The following is a 25,030-nucleotide window of genomic DNA, read 5'->3' on the forward strand; positions in this document are numbered from 1 at the left end:
ATAATTAGCTATTAAATGAATCACAGCTCACTGCTACAACTGCGCTACATTCAAAGAGGAAGCCATATAAGCAATTATCTCACCCCACGGCGATAAGGGTTCACATTCCAGCCATACTTATGAGCTGCAGCTAGCAGGAGTACTTAGATTTTGTCCTGAGAAAGAAAAGCTATGCCAGCAAAACGGCTAGAACCAGGAGTTCTGCAAAACAAAGAGAAGGGCTAGGAAAGAATTCTTTAAAGGTCACCCGGTCTGCCAAAACGCCAAGCCAAAATCTATCTCTGGATTTGGCATGCCCATAGCCATCCCTTGCTAACGGGCAAGCTGAACCCAAGCCAAACGCTCACTTTATACCAGAGAGAAATATTCATTGGCTTTTGTACTTCAAGGGTGCCTGAGGGCCTAAATAATCTCCAGACAAGGTGCTTTCTAAAACCTGAGGAGAGGAAGCACTTAATTGAAAGCACAGGAATCAGCTTTTCAAGGCTGGCTCTAAGCAGAACTGGTTTCTCCACTCACGGCAGTTCTACAGGTAGAATTAAGTGCTGATAGGTTTCCTTACACAAGGAGGTGCCAATTCAGTGATGAGGATGTGATTGTTCCCATTTCTAAGCAATCCAGCATGGATACATCATTTGAGTGGAGATCAACTGTAACAGCAGCAGATCACCAGCTCCTAAGTGGAGGCTGGCAGCCCTAGGTGCAAGTCTGCCTTGAGCATGTGCAACTACGTCTGGCTTTCTCAACTTTTTTTACCATTGAGAAACCCCTGAAACATTCTTCTTCAGGCTTTGAGAGACCTCAGAAGTAGTGCTATTGTGCAGAATATGGTTGGGAAGCAGAGCTGTGGACATGCCCACTCAGGGACCCTCCCCTTCCCACCCCGTCCAGGCCCATCATTTGAGATGCGGGGGGGGGGGGGAATGTTTAACAAATTTTAAAAATATATTTAAAAAATTAACTCCCACCCATTCAGGAAACCCTTCCAGGGTCATCTAGAAACACCAGGGTTTCACGAAATCCTGGTTGAGAAAGCCTGAACTAAGTACAATCATGAACAATGGATATTCATGCCATTGGTCAGTTTCAGTTTAAATTCTGTGAAAGAACACTTGCATAATTTTATGGTTGGAGGGTCACCACTACATGAGGAACTGTATTAAAGGGTTGCAGCTTTAGAAAAGTTGGGAACCATTGCTCTAAACTGTGCTGCTGCTCATTAACCTAGGAAGCCCCACTCAGCAGCTATCTTGGGCCGCAGAGAGTCTTGTGCTGTTCCTTGCCCATGTGAGGATGCCAACAGTTGCAGTCTGCCCAGGATGTGAACTGCTCTGCTCAGGACTGTGGGGGGAGACTAGAGGGAACGTTAGTTGAAGAGAATCCACATCATACATTTCAGCCTCTTGTTTCAGAGTGGAAGGCATTCCTTTGTCAGTTTCAAAAAACAAGGACCTGGGTCAAATCAACAGACAATGTTGTCTAAAGAAAACAAGGAAATTAGGTGAATTATGGACAGTTTAGCTCCAATGGCCACAAACAAAGACAAATCCATTTTGATTTACATGCCTCAGACTGTAATCGAGAGACCAGCCATATTTTGAACAAAGGAAGTTTATTACTCTCAGCTCTGACCTGGATAGCATGATCTCATCAGCTCTCAGGGTTGGCCCTGGCTGGCGTTTGGATGGGAGACCTCCAAGGAAGAACAGGGCTGTGACATGGAGGCAGGCAATGGCAAATCACCTCTGACTCTTGCCTTGAAAACACCTCCACTAATATCTCTTGATAAACAGCACTAGTCTCCCAAACCATTGGAAAAGCTTCATCTGTCTAAAAATCAACGAGGTAGATCTTCGGAAATCCATTCCATAAGGTAGGGATGATTGCAGAGAAAGCCCAAATCAATGTTGAGCTCTTCTTCCTGTCTGCATAATCATTTAGCAGAAGTTGTGGGACAGACTGTAGTGGCTGCTCAGGTTGACAAAGGGCTAGGCAGTTCTTCAAGTTTGCAAGTCCCAAGCTATCCTGGAAGCTAAGCATGGTCTGCTCGAGTTAGACCTTGGATGGGAGACCACTAAGGAATTCCAGGGTCACTACGTAGAGGCAGGCAAAGGCCAGCCCCCTCGGTATGACTCGTGTCTTCAAAAGCCTAAGGCAGCCTTTTTCAACTTTTTTACCATTGAGAAACCCTTGAAACATTCTTCAGACTTTGAGAAACCCCAGAAGTGGCTCAATCATGCAGAATATAGTTAGGAGGCAGAGCTATGTACACCTTCACCAGGAGCCCCTTCTCCTCCCCACCCATCCTAGGCCCATCATTGGCCATTTGGGGAGACGGGGGTAGGTCAACATGATAATATATGGTCATATCACCTGATAAGTCTTTAACAAATTAAAAAAATATATTCAAATAAATTAACTCCTACCCATTTGGGAAACCCTTCCAGGGCTGTTAAGAACCCCAGGGTTTCATGAAACCCTAGTTGAGAAAACCTGGCCTAAGAAGTCACCGTAAGTTGACTTCAGCTTGACGGTGCTTAAAAAACACACACACACACGAGTACTTTGAACTCTAGAACAAACTGGAAGGCAAGGAAATTGTTCCAACAGAGGTTCTACAGCATCAAGTTAAGCTCTAGCTTAACTGTCCATGATATTCCCACCAGTACATTGGAAAGACTTAAAGATCTATATGTTGGCAGCAGTAAGACAAACAGAAAGGAAGAAATGAAGAAAGAAGTGAGATCATAAAGTAATGTGGATGCTGTATTAATCCGACAGTCATTTTGTGGTTCACCAAAAAAGTTAAAGACACCCTGCAAAATGCACAGATGGCACGGATTCCGCTGGACATTACTGCTGCAATGACCAGAAAGAAACACATTATATCGTTTCAGAATCCGTTTGCAGCTCAGTCAAAAGAAAAAGTAGGACGTCAGGATTCTATCAGCCTTCTGGCGTCATCAGGAACAGCCTTCAAAAATGCATGTGTGGTCACTGATGATCACAAGACGAAGGCTCCTTTTCGTAAAATGTGTTTCTATACTATTAGGGCTGCTTTCAGTCCCTGATAAACATCTCCACGCAGGTTCACATTCCCTGCGGGAATAGCAGCCAGAAATTATACAACAAACTCCAAAGTCTGGAGGGAACAAGTTTAAAGAACACTTATTACGATGAATGGAGAGACTTAATTTCTGAAGGCAGGTTATTTTTCAAAAGATGTTTTTTCTAACTCACAATTTCTCTTGTGGCTGCCGCAATAACACTTTGCATTTAATTATACATGTATTTCCCCTAAAAATAGTACGCTTTTTATTTATATTATATGAAGACCCATCCCTTCCTTTGAGGACCTCAGAGGATGACTATAATATTCAAATTTAACGAAAGAAAAACATGCTAGAGATAATTAGGGGTAATAACACGTTTGCTTACTGTAAAGAGCTTTTATAGAATCTTAAGGTTGGAAGGGAACTCCAGGGTCATCTAATCCAACCCCCTGCACAATGCAGAAACTCAGCCTTCTCACTGGAGTGAAAGCAGTCTTCATAATAAATTAAAAGCAAGCATTCAAAAATCTAACGTGTACAAAAAAAACCTAACCCACCAGTCATCTGATTTGTCTTCAGATCAACCTTCAGATCAACCCCTCTGGCTACAAGGGTATCTGAAGACGTGAACTGAGTCATGGAAGCCCATATCCTGGATGCATCTTTTGTTTGTTTTTAAGGATGTCATCTAAAAATGAAGCTTGCTCTTGGTTTCAAGAGTGACTGATCTATGCTGATTTGACTAATTAATTTCATCCAAAAACAGTGAAACCTACTTATTTATTTGCATTATCTGTAGTGTGCCTTTCTGACTGGGACTCAAGGCGGATGACGCAGAGCAAGTCTATACAATCAGCAAGATGGGACATTCAGTAAGCAAAGGAAATAGGATTCAGGTTGTAGATCCAACCAGAATGAAAGCAAGACATAAGTGTGGACATGACACATGAAATGATGCAGAATTACTTAACGGGAGCCAGCCCACAGCAATCCATGCACAGTAGGACAGACCACAGTCCCTGATCATTTATCCAAGTCATTTGGGGAAGCCTCTTGTAACAGTGATTCCCTGCTGCCTGTGTAGACAAGCTCTCTTGAATGGTTTGCACAAAGCCAAGAGAGTGGGACCCTCAGAGCAGATTTACACAGGCCAGGCTATTCACCTCCAAACACTGTGCAATCATTGACCCGTTCGTTCTCCCCATAAACATGAGAGAAACACCATGCAGACCGAACTCAGCCGCCTCAGGAGATCAGATTAAACAAGTCAGTTTTCTAACCCAGAGGGTTACGGAGATAAGCTTGCAAGTGACGGTGAACTATGCCTGAAAAAGCCAAGGAATTCCAGGGCAAGAATTCCAACCTTGCTTCGTTTCCAAGATCTGACGAGATCGTGCTGGCCTGGGCTATCCAGAGCAGACGAAAAAGATGCCTCAGATTAATCAGGCAGCAGGTTTTTATACACATACATGCACTCATCAAAAGGGCAGAGAACAGACCGGTCACAACAAGGGCAGACTATATCTATAAACCTCTACAGAACGAGATTTCTTATATGGAAATGTGTACATTTTAACAAGTTACTCTACTGAATGGGTCAAAACTCAAAACACTTCAAGATTTCCCTTGTCAACAAAGGCCCTGGAAACAATCCCATTTTATTTAATTTGTAAAAATACCCAAAAACCCTGGCATATCAATTTAATCCTTGAAGTATTCAAAGTTCTTTGGATGCATTATCTCACTGACCTTTATCACTACCCTTTATGGTAGGTCATTCTTACAATTCCCATGCTGCAGGTTTAATTAGATTGGGGAAGTGAAGCTGAAAGAGAGAGGGGGTGGGATTAGACCCCAATGACCTCAGTGAAGACTCAGCAGAGATGAGATTTGAACTGGGTACCCCGTGGTTTGAAGATCAGCCACTTAGCCCTGAATTTACACTCACAACACAGGGTACAGGACGTTTTATGCAGAAAGGAGGCAATTTTTCCACAGAGGAATTCTGGGTGGCTTCAGACATGATCGAGAAGACCATTAACAAGGGCTTAAGTATCTCAATTCACAGGTCATGGATGGTGACATTTCAGGCCAGTCATGATGGAGAAGCACAGAAACTTAAAAAACCATATGACAGCATCCACTGGATCAGACCAAAGGTCCACCCATCCAGCATCCTGTCACCCAAACACCTGTCCACAAGCAGGTCCCAAGTAGCCAAGAACTCAAACAGGAAACAGAAGGCTTTAACGTCACTTTCTCTCCCCGCAGGGATGTCACATAACTCAGCCTAATTTCCCTTTATTCTGCAAGCACTGTTGGGAAATTCCAAGGGCACAGGCATGTTTCTCTACGGCAGCACAATGGAAATAAAAGCCTATAGCATGGTTAGAAAAACACTCACCTCTTACTGAGGCAAAAGCTAGCCGATTTCCCTCAATCAGGGATAAGCAGAAGCATAAATCCGTGGTAAATCACATGACTGTAAACCACTTTGGACCCCCACTGGGGAGAAACACAGGATATAAATGAATGAAAAAAATGAATTAACTAAATAAAAATTCTGAGACCCACAGAAGTCAATGAGCTTGGAAGGGTGTAACTCTCGCCCAGGAGTCCACTATTAATCACATGTGTTTGCAACTCTCCCATTGAAATAAATGGGGCTTCAAAGGGCTTACTTTTGGCCTAGTTCATTCCCTTCATTTTAAAAAGATTTTCCTACAGCAGGCTTCCTCTACCAGGGTTTGGTGATAGCTCTGGAATGGTTTCCTGAATGGGTGGGAGTATCTATTTTTTAATTTGTTGAACATTTATTGGGTGATATGACCATATATGGTCACGCTGAAGAAGAAGAGTTGGTTTTTATATGCCACTTTTCCCTACCCAAAGGAGCCTCAAAGCGGCTTACAATCACCTTCCCTTTCCTTTCCACCCAACAGAGACCCTGTGAGGGAGGTGAGGCTAAGAGAGCCCTGATACTACTCGGTCACAGCAACACGATCAGGGCTGTGACGAGCCCAAGGTCACTCATCTGGCTGCATGTGGAGGAGCAGGGAATCAAACCCAGCTCGCCAGATTAGAAACTGCTGCTTTTAACCACTACACCAAGCTGGCTCCCATCTCCGCTTCCCCTCTCACCCCACCCTCCCAAAATGGTAAATGATAGGGGGGGGGGAGAGAGAATGGGAATGTGAAGGGTCCCAGGTGGGTATGTACACAGCTATGTTTTCCTTGCATATTCTCCATGACTGTCCCAGTTCTGGGATTTCTCAAAGCCTGAAGAATGTTTCAGGGGCTTCTCAAAAGTAAAAAAGTTGAGAAAGGCTGAGAAAGACCACCATGTACAAATAATAATTCTGCTTGCTTTAGACAAGACTGCTCAGGTGGGAGGAAAAACCTTCCTTCATTGCAGTAGCCCAGAAAGTGTGTGTGTGTTTGCGTGTGTGTGTGTGCTTCCACAGTCCAGGCGCTGAGAGGAAGTGGCACCGGCCGGCTTGTGCCAAAACAAACAGGCAAAGTCTGGAATTTGCAAGTCCAAATATAGATTCAAGCTCAGGAAACCTTCACGGCTCATCTATTTCTCTCTGGCAGAGCACAAGAATGAAGGAAAAAAATAGCACTGCTTTGTAGAGGCAGATCCGATGGGCAGCTGTCACTATTTCACAAGAAAACCTGGCTCTTTGCTGATCCAGCACTCGGGAGGAGTCAGATGCTCAGTTGGCAAAGAAAGGGAGGCTCTGCAGGAAGGGGAAGACAGATTGGGGGACTGAAGCAGCACAGAATTAGGTGACAGTCTCAAGCATGAGATAATGCAGGCACATAGGACAGAGGAGAAAGGGAGCTCTCTTGAGTGAAAGGCAAGATAACCTAATTCAATGACTGTAGTCTTGTGATATAACACAGCACCTAAACACCTATACTAGGCATGCACTAAGCATATACCATTGTTTCTTCCATTTTTAAAAAAAAATTATTATGCTTATTCATCTACAAGTAACATCACCCCTGAAGAAAAAAACCACATAAACACACACAAAAATAACACAAACATCTCTTCACAACCTAAGATTTTACTTCCCACCTAGCTTACCTTCTTGGACAAATAAACCCTCTTCCTGTGCTAAAAAAAAAACTAATTAGAATTGTGTGCTGCTTCATTTTATGTTTTGTAAAATTTTGCAGAGTCTAGAAAGATTTTCTTCCTGTAGCTTCACAAAGGTGTCCACTGTTCATAATATTTCTCCAGGTTTTGGTCCTTTAACGGTGCCATTAGTCTGGCTGAATCCACAAAGCTCAATATCTTCCTTATCCAGTCTTCTATGGTAGCAGTTTCTGAGCTTCTCCATTTAGCTGCATACCCCAGTCTTGCTGCTGATACTGCATAAAGAAGGAGGGTCCTCCTATTTTCTAGGTAAATCCCTCTCTATCAAGCTCGATAAAAATAATTCCATTTTTTCCTCCAAGTTATGTTCATAATTCATAATTTTTAAACATTCATCAAGTACTCCACTCCAATATTTTCTTGTATTTTTACAACCCCACCACCTATGATACTAATTCCCATTGCTTCTTCCATTTTGATGTACTGGAGGTACATCTTTGAGAACAGTACATCACCACCTCCCTACCAGAGGGGACAGCTAAATGAATCACCTTGGCTTTGGGCCTGGCCGTGCAGCTGGCACTGGGTTACCTGCCACTAAGCCTTCACTGAACAACAACAAACCCGGATTCACATTAGTTACCAAGACAATTGTGATCCTGGCTTGGAAAGTTATCACGCCTCTCCTGTACCAAACTTCCAGTTGGCTGGCAAAATTACTGGCTCCGGTTGCGAACAAAGGATTATGTAAAAAGGAACAACACAGAAATATTTCTGAGGCAATATAACAAGCTTTCCTTTGAGTATTTTTCTTCACAGTTAGCTGTCCACATGAAGAGCAAACACTGCTCCTTGTCTCTCCTTCATTTCTCCTTTCCCCCACTCCCCAAACCACCATATCATTTCTCATGTCCTGGTTTCAAATATACTTACAATAATCCTGAACCTCAACAGGTGAGATTAGGCAAATTACTATCTTGGTAAACCATGATGCAGTAGTGGTTAAGAGCAGCAGGCTCTAACCTAGGGAGCTGGGTTTGAGTCCCCATTCCTCCTCCACATGCAGCCAGCTGGGAGACAGTCACAGTTCTCTCAGAGGTCTCTCTACCCCACCTACCTTACAGGGTGTCTGTTGTGAGGAGGGGAAGGGAAGGTGCTTGTAAACCACTTTGAGATTGTGAGAATACCGGGGTATGAAAACCAACTCTCCAGGCTTTCACATTAAGCTGTTTCTCAATGATATTGAAATGTCCCCATCCATGGGGTCCTAGAAGGGCAGGCAAAATTCAAATGTAATTTTCAAGTAGAAATCACAGTATCTGGAGAAGCTCTTCTATAGTTGGAGACTACAGTGGGGTAGGGTAGAATGGGGTGGGGTGGGGTGAGGGAGAATCCCTTCCTTGTCATGAGATGTACTGTATAATACTTCTGAAATTAAGGTTGTTTCAGTGGTAGCATGTCAACCATGGAGCAGAGATAGAAGACAGTCAAGTGGTTGGTGGGAATACAGTGAATTTACATCAGATCAAGTAAATTATTCTGCATCCGATCAGATGAAGGAGGCTCTAATCCACATGAGTTTGCACCAGTAGAAAAAGTACCAGAAAGATTCTATTTGGGTTTAGTGCAAAAAGCTTTCATGGCTAACCTCCTGGAATAAGTCTGCAGAAGACTGTGAGCAAGGACTGGTAATGACCGACAAACAATCAGCAGGGTTGGGGATTAGGGATGTAGTGTATGAGAGAGAAAATCATGGGGAAAATATTCTCACATTGTTCTCTGAGTGGAATGGATGTATGCAGAGGTATTTATTAGTAAAAAAGCGAGACCGCAAGGCTCTAATTTGCTTTAATGGGTCACAAATTGAATTTCTGAGGCGATAAAATATTGACATTTTTTATATTATACGTCTCAAATACATTTTCGTGTTCTATGTGTCCATTTTTTAAATTCATGGTATCAGGGAACAATGCAGCTGTCAGATTCAATATTATAATATTTCAGCGTAATATTTCAGAAACCGACCTGAAATGAAGCGAAAGGCATAAAGTCCCATTTGTAAAACTGTGGTAAACGTACCATTGTTCATGAAACAGAAGCAGAACAAGGATGTTAAGAGCAGGCCTTGAGACAAGGAGTTAAACAAGGAAGACAAAAGTCCCAAATTCAGTTAAATTCAAAGCAATGGGACAGACTTGCTTACTGACAATATGACAGTCAAAGGGCTTTATTCTCAAATGCATCTAGCAGCTAGTTTTATAGGAAGGCAAAGAGACACGATGACGGAAGGGGTTGGGCAGAGATGAGAGTCGCTTAAGTAGTCTGCCAGCAAGATATTTGTATTGAGAAATCAGTACCAGATTATGCCAATAATTATACCAGAGTTACCATTTCCAGGTGGGCCCTGGAATTCTCCTGGAATTACTACTGATCTCTTGCCCATTGAGATCATGATGCGGCCAGGGGCACATGGTAATGGTAGTCCATGGACATCTGGCCACCCCTGTTCTAGAGGAAAATGACAGTTTTGGAAAGTAGACTCTATGGCAGGGGTAGTCAAACTGCGGCCCTCCAGATGTCCATGGAGTACAATTCCCAGGAGCCCCTGCCAGCATTCGCTGGCAGGGGCTTCTGGGAATTGTAGTCCATGGACATCTGGAGGGCCGCAGTTTGACTACCCCTGCTCTATGGCATTGAGCTTCCTACCTGAACTCTGCCCTCCCAGGTGCCACCTACAGAACTCAAGCAATTTCCCAAATTGCAACCTAGCAACCCTAAACAATAAAAAATGTATTTGTGCAGATTTTAAGGAACTGGAGCCATTTCAATTGGTTGGCCTCAACCTAAAGACATTCAGTTGGCCTCAACCAGAGCCAGGGCCTTCTTGGCCTCAACCAAAAGACTGGAGGAAGAGCTCCTTCTTGCACGCCCTGTGGAACTTGGGACCTCGTTCCACCAGATACGCACCAGGGGCCGCCCTGGCTCCTATCTGGTGGAACAAGGTCCCAAGTTCCGCAGGGCATGCAAGACGGAGCTCTTTTGCCAGGCTTATGGATGAGGCCAACCAGGAACTACACAACCTCATCAGACCAGGCTCCCCTCCCACCGTCCCTCATTCTTCCCTCTGCCTGACTCACTTCACCTCCTATTAGATAACAACAGGCCAGTAGCTGACAGCGGCTTTTAACCATAAATTAATCTTATGCTGATTTATTGTATATGTTTTTTTTGTTCAGAATTAATTCTATGCTTGACCTTGTTATTCACCACCCCAAGATGGCTAGTCCAAGAGGGGCCGTATACAAGACAGACAGACAGCCTCTAATCTGGAGAACCGGGTTTGATTCCCCACTCCTCCGCACACAGCCAGCTGGGTGATCTTGGGCCAGTCACTGTTCTCTTACAACTGTTCCCACAGAGTGATTCTCTTAAGAGTTCTCTCAGACTCAACTACCTCGCAAGGTATCTGTTGCGGGGAGAGGGAGGGAAAGGTGTTTATAAGCCACTTTGGGACTCCAAGTAGCATAAAGTGGGGTATAAAAACCCCACTTTTCTTCTCTGTTACAACTGTCTACAGCAGGGGATCCCAACCAGGGAACCTTAGGGTTACGCAAGCACTCCCCTGGGGTTGCACAATCTTTCCCAAAAGTTCAGATGGCCACTGAAATCACTAGACATCACTGCTGTCACTAGACTTCCACTGTTGCTCTACAGGCCTAGTCTTTTTCTCCACAATGGAAATGGAAAATGATCGATCAATGGATTGGTTGGCTCCACATCATACTTCTGCACCTGCTTCTCTGAAGGGGTATGTCATGAATTCCAGGGTTCCCCGAAGCATTTCAGGGGTTCCTCCATGGTCAAAAGGTTGAAAGAAGCTAGCCTATAGCATGAAGAAGATGTAATTATTCAAATATTCGAAATATTATTCATTTATTCCCTGCTTTTCTCCACAGATCCTCTTGTGGCGCAGGATGGTAAAGCAGCCAAGATGCTGTCTGAAGCTCTGACCATGAGGCTGGGAGTTCGATCCCAGCAGCCGGCTTAAGGTTGACTCAGCCTCCCATCCTTCCGAGGTCGGTAAAATGAGTACGCAGCTTGCTGGGGGGTAAGATGGTAATGACTGGGGAAGGCACTGGCAAACCACCCTGTATTGAGTCTGCCAAGAAAATGCTAGAGGGCTTCACCTCAAGGGTCAGACATGACTCAGTGCTTGCACAGGGGATACCTTTACCTCCACAATGAGAACCTAAGGCAGTATTCAACATACTTTCCTTATCCATTTCCGCCCCATAACAGGCACCTGATGAGGCTGAAAGAGGGGGACTAGCCCAACATGAGCTACCAAGCTTCTATGGCAGAGTAGTGATTTAAATGTCCTAGATTCTGGGCTGACACCCTATCCAGAACAAGATGTTCTGAACACTATAGACATAATAATAACCCTTACAAAAATAGTTAGCACTATTTAGGACATATAAATGAAGTTGCTATGAGCACAACAGAACAAACTCATATTTGGACCAAAAGTAAGACCATTTCGTAGACAAAAATGTGGCTGGGAAAGGATTTCTTTTTTTAAATTTAATTTTAGCTGCAGCTTAAAATAGCTAAATGTAGAAATCTGAATGCCCATTTTCTAAGGGCGAAAATGCTATTCCAGGATAAGGAAAGATTGGTTAAGTTATGTGTAAGCAGAGGGATTTTTAAAAGTTACTAGATGACATGATCAAGCTCTTAAGACAGGGGTAGTCAACCTGTGGTCCTCCAGATGTTCATAGACTACAATTCCCATGAGCAAATGCTGACAGGGGCTCATGGGAATTGTAGTCCATGGACATCTGGAGGACCACAGGTTGACTACCCCTGTCTTAAGAGACGAAAACATAACAAATTGAATCCATTTGCTTGGTGATGTTGCTGCAGCCATCCGACGAAGTAATTTCTTTCTCTTCTTTTCCCGCTAAAGCAGGGGTAGTCAAACTGCGGCCCTCCAGATGTCCATGGACTGCAATTCCCAGGAGCCCTTGCCAGCATTCGCTGGCAAATGCTGGCAAGGGCTCCTTGGAATTGCAGTCCATGGACATCTGGAGGGCCGCAGTTTGATTACCCCTGCGCTAAAGCTTCTTGAAGTCGAACCTTTAGTACTTATCACACGGCAATCCCACTAAGACCATTTCATCCACAACCGGTTTCAAAAAGGTGCAGAGATCTCAAGATGGTAAACGTTTCATTAAAGCCATGGAGTAAGAAGCTCCCATCCCACAATCTCAACACGTCCAGGGCCCTTTGACGTGAACTCTGCTCAGCAGACGGTAAGGAAGCAGATTACAGCTGTTTTGACAATGACGAGGCTATGAACATACCTGACTTCAGAGCTACAGCTACAGAGCCTTCCAGGAAAACAAAGCACATACCCTACCTTTGCTGAGTATACATCTAAGTCAGCCAGCTAATCCACGTTTTTGGAGCAAATGGCATCCATCATTCCCCTCACATAAGCTTCTTTAAAAAAAAAACAACAACCTAGGAAGCACTACTTTGTATAGAAGAAGCCGCCCACCTCTACTGTCTTCCATACCACATATAATTGCAGTGATAGGAGGAGCATCTATTTTTCAAACCAGCTTTGGGCTGAAGGCAATGCTACTCATTACAACTGCTATGGAAAACAGCAGTGTTTTCCCTCAATAAATGTGTTCTGTGGAAGTAATGCATATGTGTATACATCTTTAAACATATGTTCCTAAGAAATCTAATGAGGTTCCCTATATGCGTATATGGGTCTAGAACAGCCTTTCTCGACTTTTTTTTACCATTGAGAAACCCCTAAAACATTATTCAGGTTTCAGGAAACCCCAGAAGTGGCACAATCATGCAGAATATGACTGAGAAGCAGAGCTGTGTACACACCCACCTGGGACCCCTCCCCGCCCGTCCAGGTCCATCATTGGCCATTTGGAGAGGGGTGGGCGGGTCATCATGACCATATATGGTCATATATTACCATTACTTTGTGGCAATTTCACCTTGTATATATCCAAAAGTACATCATTTTAATCTCAACTCTCTCCCCAAACGATCTCTCTTTAAAGATTTCTCTCCTCCCCGCACCTGGCCAATCCAACAAAGGTATCCACCCCTCCCCCCCCCCCATGGCTATACTCTTTTCTTTTTTTTAATGGGGATGAGAATCTGGGGAAATACCATGAGCAGTGGAAACAAGGAATTATTTGAGTAGGCTTAATTGCTTCGCAAATACAATAACCCCCTCTCCGGAGAACACCAGCGAATGGAGAAGGAGAAGAAAAAGAGAATGATGTAGGTTTTCCCATCAAATCTGTAATTAGCAAAGGTAATACGTTTGTACCCGCAAAATGCCCTGGAGCTACTCTCTGGGTTTTCCATTACAATCTCTGATCGCTTCTAATTCTTCTTGAAGTATTCTGAAAGCAACTATGTAGATATCACACACTCTTTTATTAGGCCACAAAGACCACTGGATAGATTACAAATCGCTGGCAAATCTCATAAAACAATGCCACTCGATCCAAAGTAGAATTGCACATTTCTTATTCACGGCATAAAGGAGCAAGGACCATAATACCGCATGTGTACAAACAGAGGTGGTTCTCAGTACCAAACATGACATTACATGGGAGACCTATGAACTGTTTAAAAAAATAACTTATATGCAGCTATGGGTAGCGAGGACTACCATTCTCATCAGAATTGTGAAAAGACGGACATCTTTAACTCTTTTTTAGTCTCCCCTCTGCACACACACTTCATGAGTGATGCCTGTCAGCTGCTCATACACATACGATTTTGAGTGGAAACGGCCTGGGGAAAATGGGTAGGAGCCAATTTGTGCTCTTAACCTTGAATCTTCAGCTCTGCCACACTTCATTTTTTTTTAAATGCCCAATGACTCACCATTCTTCCAAGTTTGACCCTCAGCCTACTTCCACTGATGTCTTATGGGCAAGAAAACTAAAAGCCACCCATGGACCTCACATTAGGAGTCTTTACCCTAGATTTTCTTAGGACAGCTATGCCGAAACTGTGGGAGCACTCTTGATCAGGCCTACTGAGAAGTCAGTCCACATTTTAAGCATTTTAAGCAGTGGGCCTCTCTGCCAGAAGAGTGGTCATGGGATTCCAGCTGCTGTCACTCACAAATGCCAACAATCCCACCCGCTTTTGCAGGAAGTCCAGAACTTGGTTTGGGAGCTGTGCGGTTCTGGTGGTGCTAGCTTCCTGTTTCATGCATGACCCAGATTCTTGAGATAATTTCCTTCTCGTCTGTTAGTTTCTTCTCCCATTCATGCCCACACAATTAAGCACTTACTGACAAACTCTCTCTCAATATATCTAGAGTCCCCTAGCCCCTTTTAACAGGAGATGCCATGGATTCAATTAAGGACCCTTCATATGCCAAAATGTACTACTGAGCCATAGCTCTCATTCTGTCCCTATGTAATATTCCTATAACACAACTATTAGAATGCTAATTTCTAGCTATAACATCTCCTACTGCATGCCCTCTTCCAGGACTTCTTCCCTCGGCTTACAGATGAATTGAGATTCCTTTTCCATTTGGAACTTCTTTCACAGGTTCTACAGTGGCACAAACTGGTTATATGCTCAGCACGCATCCTGCCGGCTATATTTAGAATTCCTGACAGGAACTGCCTTTGGTGAAGAGGTGTGCCCACAGATCTAACTCCAAAAGCATTTCAAGAATAATTAAATTGGTTTTGTAAAACTGGAAATAATTGCCAAATGATGTCCTGCCTAAAAAAACCCTGAAGAATACTCATCAGGGCTGATTCAGGACAGAAAGGTTGATGCGAGATTTCAAAGCATTTTTTGCTCCCTGCATTCACGGCACATGGGTACCACTCTAAGTCTCTTTGATGCAACAAAAAATATTTCTTCCATATGAATCCCCCCCAAAACTTTGAATTTGAATCCAGTCTCAACAGCAAATATTAAAGTCGGGTACCAAGGTCTTTAGCCTGAGTTCAGGATCAAGTTGGATTAATAACGCCACTTCAAGGAAGCAGGCAGACAATCTTGCATTCATAAGGTTCATATTTATGACATAACAAAAAAGAAAAAACACAGGGTTATTAGGGATGAAGCTCCCTTTTTGATCAGAATACTGATCAAGAATACAGGGGGGAATTTAATTAAAAGGCACAAAATCTCTCTGCTCAGCTAACAGGCTGATCCACAGTCAACGCTGCAACTGTCATGCCTATCTAATATGAACTCGGCAGACTTATTTCAGATGCTGACACACGCACGGCAGTCAAATAATTCCAATTTAAGACTTTCACTGCACTTCCTGAGGCAGAACATAGCAGCTTCTGGAGAGCCACCTTGGTGTGGTAGTTAAGAGCAGTGGCCTCTAATCAGGAGAACCAGGTTTGATTCCCCACTCCTCCTCCACGTGCAGCCAGCTGGGTGACCCTGGGCCAATCATAGTTCTCTTAGAGCTCTCTCATCCCCACTTACCTCACAGGGAGAGGCAGCAGAGGAGAGGGAAATAACAAGAGGCAAATCTCTGCTGAGAGAAATTAGGGCTTCTGGAGCGCAGTCACTTTAAGATAAACCTTGCAACCTGGAACTGATGCCCCGGCCAATAAGGGAAGACTGCTTTGTTCTGAGGCATGGAGAACTGAATTAATTAAAAAAAAAAACAGATATCTGCACATTCACTGATGCCAATTTCTGAAATGTCGAGGCTTATATCCACACTCGTGGATATTGTGGGGGAAAGGTAGGGTCACTCTGGATCAATCATGCATGTTGGAGAGGGAAAATTTAAAGCACCCAAAATCAAAGCGGAAATCAAATACAGTGTAGACGGCAGGGATTTATTCCATCTGGCAGTGGATAAAAAGCCCTGTGCAGACTGCACCCAGGCGACAGCCACCAAATCATGTACATACACAGAAATTAAGATCAGGCCAAACTACAGTGGAGTGACAAAAAGTAAATTATTACTTTAGTTGGGATAACCATTTTTAGGCAGGCGGATGCGTAAAGGTCAAATCCCCACAGATGTTATTCGACATTGCCTTAAGCATCTCCTTTAATTTTACTGCATTGATCACTGTGCTTGATTTACTTCATGCACTCCGGGGCTTTTGTGCAGAGTTTTGTGCAGAGTATAATTTTTAAAAAAAATGCTGTCAGCAGAATAATTTATACCAACTTCGACCATTCCTGAACTGGCACTGATTTCTAAAGACACCCCATTGCACTTTTCACTAGTATGCCTTTGTTTCAAGCTCTTCCATTTAATCCAGGTCCACCTAACAATGGCAACTAGATCAGTCACCCCCTGACTCCCCTGCTCTCCTATGGCCTTCATCAAAAGAAGGGGTAGTCAAACTGTGGCCCTCCAGATGTCCATGGACTACAATTCCCAGAAGCCCCTGCCAGCATTTGCTGGCAGGGGCTCCTGGGAATTGTAGTCCATGGACATCTGGAGGGCCGCAGTTTGACTACCCCTGGTCAAGAGCTTCAATTCCCCTTGTTATTTCCTTCTTAACTGATGAATGCAAGCCCCCTGGCAGACTACAGCTTTTACCAAGTTTGTTCAGGTACGGCGGCAACTTCTTTTGATAAGTTGCTTCCTCACGGGCACAAAAAACCTTCCTTCCCGGGATATTCCTTCTAATTGCTCATGGGAACCGTGACTCCAGGCATTCCTTTTAAGGTGAGTCTTTGAACAAGCTTCACTGCTCTTTGTTGGTCCTTCTATCACTTGATTGTTTTTCTGCTCATTTTTTAAAGTTTTGGTCTAAATGGTTGGTCTTTATTTATTATTAATAATAATAATTGCACAGTGGCAGATATCCCGGGAGGGGGGGAAAGAGAGAAGCTCGATTGGCTATCACCTGAAGTGCTATTTCCCCACTCACAATGTTTTCACGCACGCCCATCTTCGCAGAGCTTTGGCAAACCTCCGCAAGTACCGCAGTGGGCAGAAACCAGCAAGGCCTTCTGTCATGTTCCTGCCTGGGATGACACAATGAGCAGATGGTACAGTTTCATGCCTGTATTTGCAGGGTGGGTTTTATTCATGGAGCAGGTGATACAGGCCCTGCACTTCCATGGGTCCCACACTGTGCCTCCCCCCCCCCCACCACATAGAACAGGGCTGTAACCTCTCTCTTCCACCCCCTTTTCCCTCTTTAAGGCCCCCCTCTGTCCACAGTCTGGCTGCTCCCTCTGCAATTGTGCTCTGCTAGGGCCCCACAAATCCTTAAACTGCCTCTGGTGCTATGGGCCCCACAAATGCTTAAATGACTCCTTGTATTTACTCCTGGAGGGAGGGTGCTGAGAAACATGTCTCACTTGCCGCAGAATAGAAAGCACAGAAGAAAGAGGTCAGCAGGCCTCAAGCTTGGGCCAAGATGGCTGGGGGAGAGGGCAAAATGCACCAATGCAACATCTTGTGCTGCCATGTGCAGTGACACTGATTTGGCACAGGTTTCTGAAAAGCTAGTGCGGTGGCCACAGGCTTGAATGCTAACAAAACTTGGCACCCATTAAGGGATGCTGGAGTTGCATGATATCGAACAATAAACATGTCACAATAACCATCCATGCTATCAGTACAAGATGCTTGCCACTGTCATAGGAACAACCCATGCACACCGCCCCTTTGCTACCCAAGAAGGGTCTCTTGGATCCCTTTGAAACATGGATACCATGGACCACCAAAACGTCAAATAAGTAGGTTTAAGATCAAGTCAAGCCAGAACTCTTCCTAGAAGTTAAAATGACTAAACTGAGGCAATTGTGCCTTGGTCGCATTATGAGAAGACACAAGGCACTTGTAGGCAAAGTTCAAGGAAGCAGAAAAAGAAGACCAAACTAGGAAGGGCCACCATGAAGGAGTTTAAAAAGCTCCTTAAGTTTAAGGATGTGTCACTGGCGAATCAGACCTAGTTAATTCATCATGCCATATTATTCACACCATGCTTATATTTGGGTGTGAATGCTGAACAATGAAGAAAGCTCACAGGAAGAAAGTAGATTCCTTTGAAATTTGGAGTTGGGTGAGAGTCACTTGTAGGCAAAGTTGAAGGAAGCTGGAAAAGATGGGATGGAGTGACGCAATATAGGAAGTCACGTCCCTTCCCAGGCTCAATCTCCTCCTGAGTTCATAGGTGCAGTCTCCTGTTTGCTTGATGACCGAGCCAAGGAATAGAAAATCAATTCCTTCCTTGTGGGCCTTAAAAGTTGTGTAATTCCCCACGAGTCATTCATTTTTGTCATCTCAATGTTCAATTGTAATCCTGCTTTGGCACTCTCTGCCAATATTAAATCAGAAAGTTCTACTGTAGGCGAGCTTAGCACATTTCATTTGTTCCAAAAGATAAAAACATATTTCAAGGGAGCTTTTCCAGTACGCCAAGAGAAAAAGAGGAGAAAAATACTTAACCCAATACAAGAAGCCAAAGGAGGTTAAAGAACTCTGAATGTTCAGCCTGACATTATTAGTGCAATGCATAGAAAAAATTTAAATGCTATTATGTATGAAAATACATGTACAATGGTCAGGCATATATAAGCATACATAAATTGTAAAATACATGGACTCCAGACATATAGTACATATTACAATGAAAAGGACACAGTAGAGATTGTGGTCATATTCAATGCAACTGTCTTTGTAAATAAATAAATATATGTATTTATTTATTTCCCAGTTGTCCTATTTTCACAAAACATTTGTTTTCTAGGGGGGGGCAGGGTTTCTTTAAACCAATGTTTCCATTTCCCCCCAAGCCTTCACATCTTTAATTACACATGTAGGGAGCACAATATTATGGGTAACCACCCCACATTGTATGCTGAAAGTATGTAGGATACTGGTCTCTTGCTTTTTTTAACTGAATATTTTTATTTTGAAGAAAAGCAAAAATAACAATATCATAAAGATATAAAAGGATATCAGTTTTAAACACATAAATCTTGTAACAGCCAAAGTTCAATAGCAGAACCAATGCTTTGCGCACAGATGGTTCCGTCCCTAACATTCCCTAGATCTGAAGAGACAGAAGGCAGCAAAACCAACCAGCAGTCTGACTCAGCATAAAGAAACCTTTGTGTGTCCCCACAGGCAAGAGTCACTTGATGGAATGCGATGCATTTCAAGAAACCCACTGGACACATCACAGCACAAGATTATCACTTCCCCAAAACAAGAACAGAAGGGGAGATTTTTGAAAGTCTCAAGTGCTATCATCCCTTCCAGCATTTAACCCAGGGGTAGTCAAACTGCGGCCCTCCAGATGCCCATGGACTACAATTCCCATGAGCCCCTGCCAGCATTCGGGAATTGTAGTCCATGGACATCTGGAGGGCCACAGTTTGACTACCCCTGATTTAACCAAATATTACTCCAGCAATTGATTTCACAAAGGGTACTTGGTGTTTCTAAAAAGAAAAGCAGCTGGTTCCCCCCTCCCCCAAAAAAACACATTACCCAGGCTTGCTTATTCCACAGCGAAAAGGGTTCTGATATGATCCTGCTGGTGCGGTTAACCAAGCTTCAGCACTGCAGTTTTCAAAACACGGTGGGAAAGCACTCGGGTTGCCAACCTCCGGGGGATGGCTATAGATCTGTTGGGACCACAATTGACAGATTGTGGTCCCCAGGCGACAGATCTATTCCGCTGTTGAAAACGGTCATTTTGGGAGGTGGACTCTATCACACTGTAACTCAAGGAAGTCCCTCCCCTCCCCAAACTCCACCCACAGAAGTCCACCCTTCTAATCCCCAGATATTTCCCAATCTGGAACTGGTAACCCTAGATAGCCCAGGACAGTACCCTGCAGACTACAGTGAATCTGGTTCAAAACTACACTATAGACATTAATAGAATCATAGAGTTGGAAGTGACCTCCTGGGTCATCTAGTCCAACCCCCTGCACCATGCAGGACATTCACAACCCTATCACTGACAATGTAACCTGCCATTACCGACCTATATATTGCCTAACTATATGGTAGAATATGAGCTCAAAAACCTTGTGGCGCAGTGGTAAGGCAGCCGACATGCTGTCTGAAGCTCTGCCCATGAGGCTGGGAGTTCAATCCCAGCAGCCGGCTCAAGGTTGACTCAGCCTTCCATACTTCCAAGGTCAGTAAAATGAGTACCCGGCGTGCTGGGGGGTAAACGGTTATGACTGGGGAAGGCATTGGCAAACCACCCTGTATTGAGTCTGCCATGAAAACGCTGGAGGGCGTCACCCCAAGGGTCAGACATGACCTGGTGCTTGCACAGGGGATACTTTTACCTTTACCTTATTAGAGTTGTACAAACATTCCTCTTACTACAGTATGACACAATGTTATATCCGCCCTCACCCCCTACCCCCATTTCTCCTACTGGCCAAAACACAAGGTGGTGAGCTCCCCCTCACTAGCAGTCTCCAAGCAGTGCCTGGACAGATACTTATCCTGGATGCAGGGGAGTTGGACTAGATGGCCTCTGTGAGTCTTTCATATCTATGATTCTCTGAGTCTACAAAGCAGCTTGACGTAGTTGTCAGGACTAGCAGCTTATCATCTGGAGAGCCGGGTTTGATTCTCCGCTCCTCCTCATGCAGCCCACGGGGTGACCTTGGGCTAGTCACAGTCCTGTTAGAGCTGTTCTTTCAGAGCAGTTCTATCAGAGTTCTCTCAGCCCCATCTACCTCACAGGGTGTCTGTTCTGGGGACAGGAAGGGACGGTGATTATAAACTGCTTTGGGACTCCTTCAGGTAGTGAAAAGCAGGTTATTAAAAAAACAACTCTTCTTTAAAGCAGGCAAATGGTAATCCTGGTCTAACTTAACTTACTGGATAAAATGATGCAGAAATAAACAATGTTTGCCACTCATAGGGAAGGGTGAGATAGAAATGCACTAAATGACTTCTTATGTTCCAACATGAGCAAGGTGGAATAAAGTCAGCAGCTTAACAAAATCAACTACAATCCCCTCTCCCTGCCTTGACAATAGGGGAACAGTCACAACCTATGGAGAACACAGATCCCTCAAAATGACAACACTGAACATCAACAAGAAAGAAACAGCAATAATAAGGCTGAGAGCCACAGCAGAACAGAAACAAGAAGAGGCAGAGAAGACAACAGGGGGAAATAGAAATACTGCGAGGAAACCAAAGTCCAAGGGTTGCATCCTGTTAGTATTACGTGGCATGGAGGAGACTAACAGTGCATATCCCATGGGCATTTTCCGGGGAGTAAGCCCCATGGCATAGACCTGACTTTGAGTAGGCCTACTTAGGATAGCTCTCTTAAGCATGCAGGCAAGGCTGCCCTACAGGACCCTCAAAATGTCTCAGAGAGCTCCTGTATTCAAGTCTTCCTTTCACTTACATCTGCCATGAAATAGCATTTTACTGCAAGCCCGCTTGGAACAAATTTCCCATACACAAAGCAATCACCGGAGATTGAGCAACACAGCTGAAATGATGCTTTGCAAAACGGTGCACTCAATAAGGTTCAGGATCCATCACACTGTATCAGGCTAGTAACCCACTTAAGCAAAACCCCAAGTCAAAACTCTGGTGTATAATTTTTGTCCTCTGAAGGAATTCTATTACGGGTGGATGAAACAACCACATCATTGTGAGGCTATGCTAGAAGCTTTGAAAAAGCTAAAGTGTTTTTTTTTAATTTGGTAAATGGTCTGTGGACTTAAATTTAAAGTGTATAATTTATCCTTATCAGGCAAGCTCTTCTCCCCAGGCTTTGGCAAATGTGCAGAGCTGGTGTTTAAATGGGGCAAAATACCAGGTCCCGAATATGATTGTGGTGCACCTTGCCAAACTATATTCCACCTGTGGAATGTGAGCATCGTACTTTCCATGGGGGATGTGATGGAGCTCTTGGTACTCTCCCCAGCTGCCACTGAATGGATTGAAAAGCTTAGATATTCATATTTGGGTGGATTGCATAACCCATTGCACTTTCTTCGCTACCTATTTTATATTATTATATTATATATGCTTCCTATCTGTAATTCTTACAATAAATAAATAATATATCCCCAGCATCACACAACTAAGTACACAAGACTTTCAAAAACATTTTACATTATCTCACTGAAATCCACCCCAGCATGCATTCTGAAGCTAAGCAGTACAACCCAAGAATGCCCCAACATACTTCCATGGTTCAGTTTATTAGCTAATAACGGAGGTCAGCTGAGAGTTTTGTTTTGCTACAGTTTGTGAAGTTGCCCAAGAAAGAGAAAGAAACCAGAAGAATGGGTGGCAATATTCCACAGAACATAGGACTAAAAGGCATCCCTTAACCAGTAAAATGGTAATTTGGGGGGGGGGGAGAAGAGAGTTCTCTTGATTTGTGGAGCATCTAACAACCACAATCGCCACCAAGAATTTGAGATCTGGTCTGGTACCATTTAAATCAGAGATAGTCAACCTGTGGTCCTCCAGATGTCCATGGACTACAATCCCCATGAGCTCATGGGAATTGTAGTCCATGGACATCTGGAGGACAGGTTGACTACCCCTGATTTAAATGACTTGAGGAAGCGCCAGATGCTTGTCAACCCACTTCAGCATCTTGCCATGCACTGGCCAGAAAAACAACAACACCAATTTATTTCTTAAATGAGCAATTGAATGAGATTAGTAGATTACCGAGCACTGTATGTCCCTAACCTTTGCAAACCACACAATGCTAGAGGCCTATGGGGGAGTCTGGAAACCAGCAACCAAGATCCCCCCCACACACACACCACCATTGTGCCTGAATTTAGCTCCAATGGAGAAGTCGCATCCCACTGAGGCCAGAAGAAAGGGAAGCAGCAGCCAGGCACCCTTCCATCATGCCTGCCCCAAAACCTCGCCAAGCACCCCTTTCCCTTCCAGCACCTTTTCCCATGACTGGGTAAGGACTACTTGTAGGGGGTTTTGTTACCAAGAGCGCCAATCTGGGGGGTGATAAAGAAACCCCGCAATGAATAATCAAGCAAGCAAGCAAAACAGTCCGGCGGCCCTGCCTCAGCGCTGTCTAAATAAAGGGCAACCCCCCCTGTGGAAGTCCTCCCCCCCCACACACACACACACACACCCCTTGCAGTGGGGAGGCCGAACTCAATCCGCATTTTTCGGCCTCTGCAGGCTGCCCGGCTTCCCCGACGCACAGCCTCCATCCGGTCCCCGAGGGTCGTGGGGCGAGGACCCCAGCCCGACACACCTTTGCAAAGGCCGGGCTGCTTGAGGCTCATCCCCTCTGGACTTCCCACCCCGCAGCCTTTGAGGAAGAAGACCCCCCCCCCCGCGCTCAGCTCCTCTGACAGCACATCAGACCCGGGGGAGGTCACCCCAAAGCGGGGAGGCTTTGGCTCCCCTCCAAAAAGCAGCCACCCAACCCGGGAGGGAAGCAGCAGCGACGGCAACTGAGCCCCCCACCCCGAGGCCAGCCCGTCCAGCCCAGTAGGCGAGAGGGGCTGCTCCGGGGGAGACAATGAGAGGGAGGCGGCAGGCGGCCGGGCCTGAGCGAGACCGGCAGGAACCGTAGCCTGGGAAAGGAGGCGCGGAGGAGCCCGGGCCAGGCAATGCCGGAGCCAGCCCACCCCTCGCGCGGTTCTCCCCGCGCCGGCCTTTCCCAGCGCCCTCGCCTCGGCGCCCGGCCGCCCACTGCAGCGGAGCGGCCCCCTCGCCCGCTTCCCCCCGGCGACCTCACTGCGGCTCTCTCACCCGCGCCGCCGCCGCCTCCACCGCTGTCCCCGCTGCCCGGCCAGCCTGCCGGAATCGCCTCTCGCCGCCGCCGCCGCGCCCCCCGTCCGTTCCCCGCAGCCTCCCCCCCGGCAGGCAGCCGCAGTCACCAGGCGGCCGCGTCCCTGCCAAAGCCGCCGCCGCCGCTGCAGATGTGGCAGCTGGAAGAGACAGATGTGCCCGCAGCGCAGCCAGCCAGCCAGCCACGCGCGCCCTCGCCGCCCTCGCCCGCGGGGACGCAAGCCAAGGCAGCGGGCCGACGCCAGCGCCCATGCCCCGGGCGACTCACCCCGCGCGGGATCCGGCTCCGGCTCCGTGCCGCCTTCTCCTGCTGCTGCTGCTGCTGCTGCTCCTCGTCGAGGCTGGCGGCGGCGGCGTCGCCCACACGCGCCACCTCCTTCCCAAGCCCCAATGCGGGATGCAGGCAGCCTTCCGGAAACGCTTTCCCAGCCTGCTGCGCTTTCCCCAGGAAACAATTCCGGCCTCTGGCGGCGGCGGCGGCTCCTCCTCCTCTTCCCGAGCGGAGTTGGCAAGCCGAGCGCCGAGCCCGGGCTGCTCCTCCTCGGGGAAGGCGACGCGCGGTGGCCGCCGCTGGCTCTTGCAAGGGGGGCGTCAGCATGGGGAGGACGGAAAGTTCTGCGCGCCCAGGAAGCGCCCGGCCTTGATTGTGGAGAGCTCGGAGCTGGAGAACCGGGTTCGGTTCCCCGCTCCGCATGCAGCCTGCTGGGAGATCTTGGGACAGTCGCAGTTCTCTCAGAGCTCTCTCGGCCTCGCCTACCTGTTGTGGGGAGAGGAAGATGACTGGCAGCCTCTTTGAGACATGTGGGGCATGAACTCGGGCCAGGCGTGGTTCTTTCAGAGCTCTTTCAGCTTCACCTGCCTGTTGTGGGGAGAGGAAGAGAAGGTTATTGTAAGCCACTTTGAGACACATAAGGATGGATGAGCTGGGGGGAAATGCAGTTCTCTCAGAGCTCTCAGCCTCACAGGGTGTCTGCTATGGGGAGAGTCCTTGTAAGCCTCTTTGAGACTCCTTCAGCAAGTGAAAAGCCTTTTTCTTCTTTTACGTTTGGTTCCCAAGGCAGGAGCCCT

The 25,030-nt window shown here is 45.8% G+C and overlaps 1 protein-coding gene across 11 annotated transcripts in view; it reads right to left on the reverse strand.

The window, feature by feature from the left end:
* The window catches only part of APBB2 (amyloid beta precursor protein binding family B member 2), a 164,884-nt gene extending 140,455 nt beyond the window's left edge, over positions 1-24,429 (reverse strand). For 4 of the 11 annotated variants that reach the window (XM_077301755.1, XM_077301764.1, XM_077301760.1 and 1 more), the window contains exon 1: positions 24,231-24,426. The gene's annotated coding sequence lies outside the window, so the exon portion shown is untranslated. Of the gene's footprint in view, positions 1-24,230 lie in introns of all 11 variants that reach the window. The other 7 variants (XM_077301757.1, XM_077301756.1, XM_077301762.1 and 4 more) reach the window with 5 other exon arrangements.
* Between the last annotated feature and the right edge of the window lie 601 nt (positions 24,430-25,030).

This window comes from Paroedura picta, chromosome 10 (genome assembly GCF_049243985.1).
Source record: "Paroedura picta isolate Pp20150507F chromosome 10, Ppicta_v3.0, whole genome shotgun sequence".
NCBI classification, from domain to species: domain Eukaryota; kingdom Metazoa; phylum Chordata; class Lepidosauria; order Squamata; family Gekkonidae; genus Paroedura; species Paroedura picta.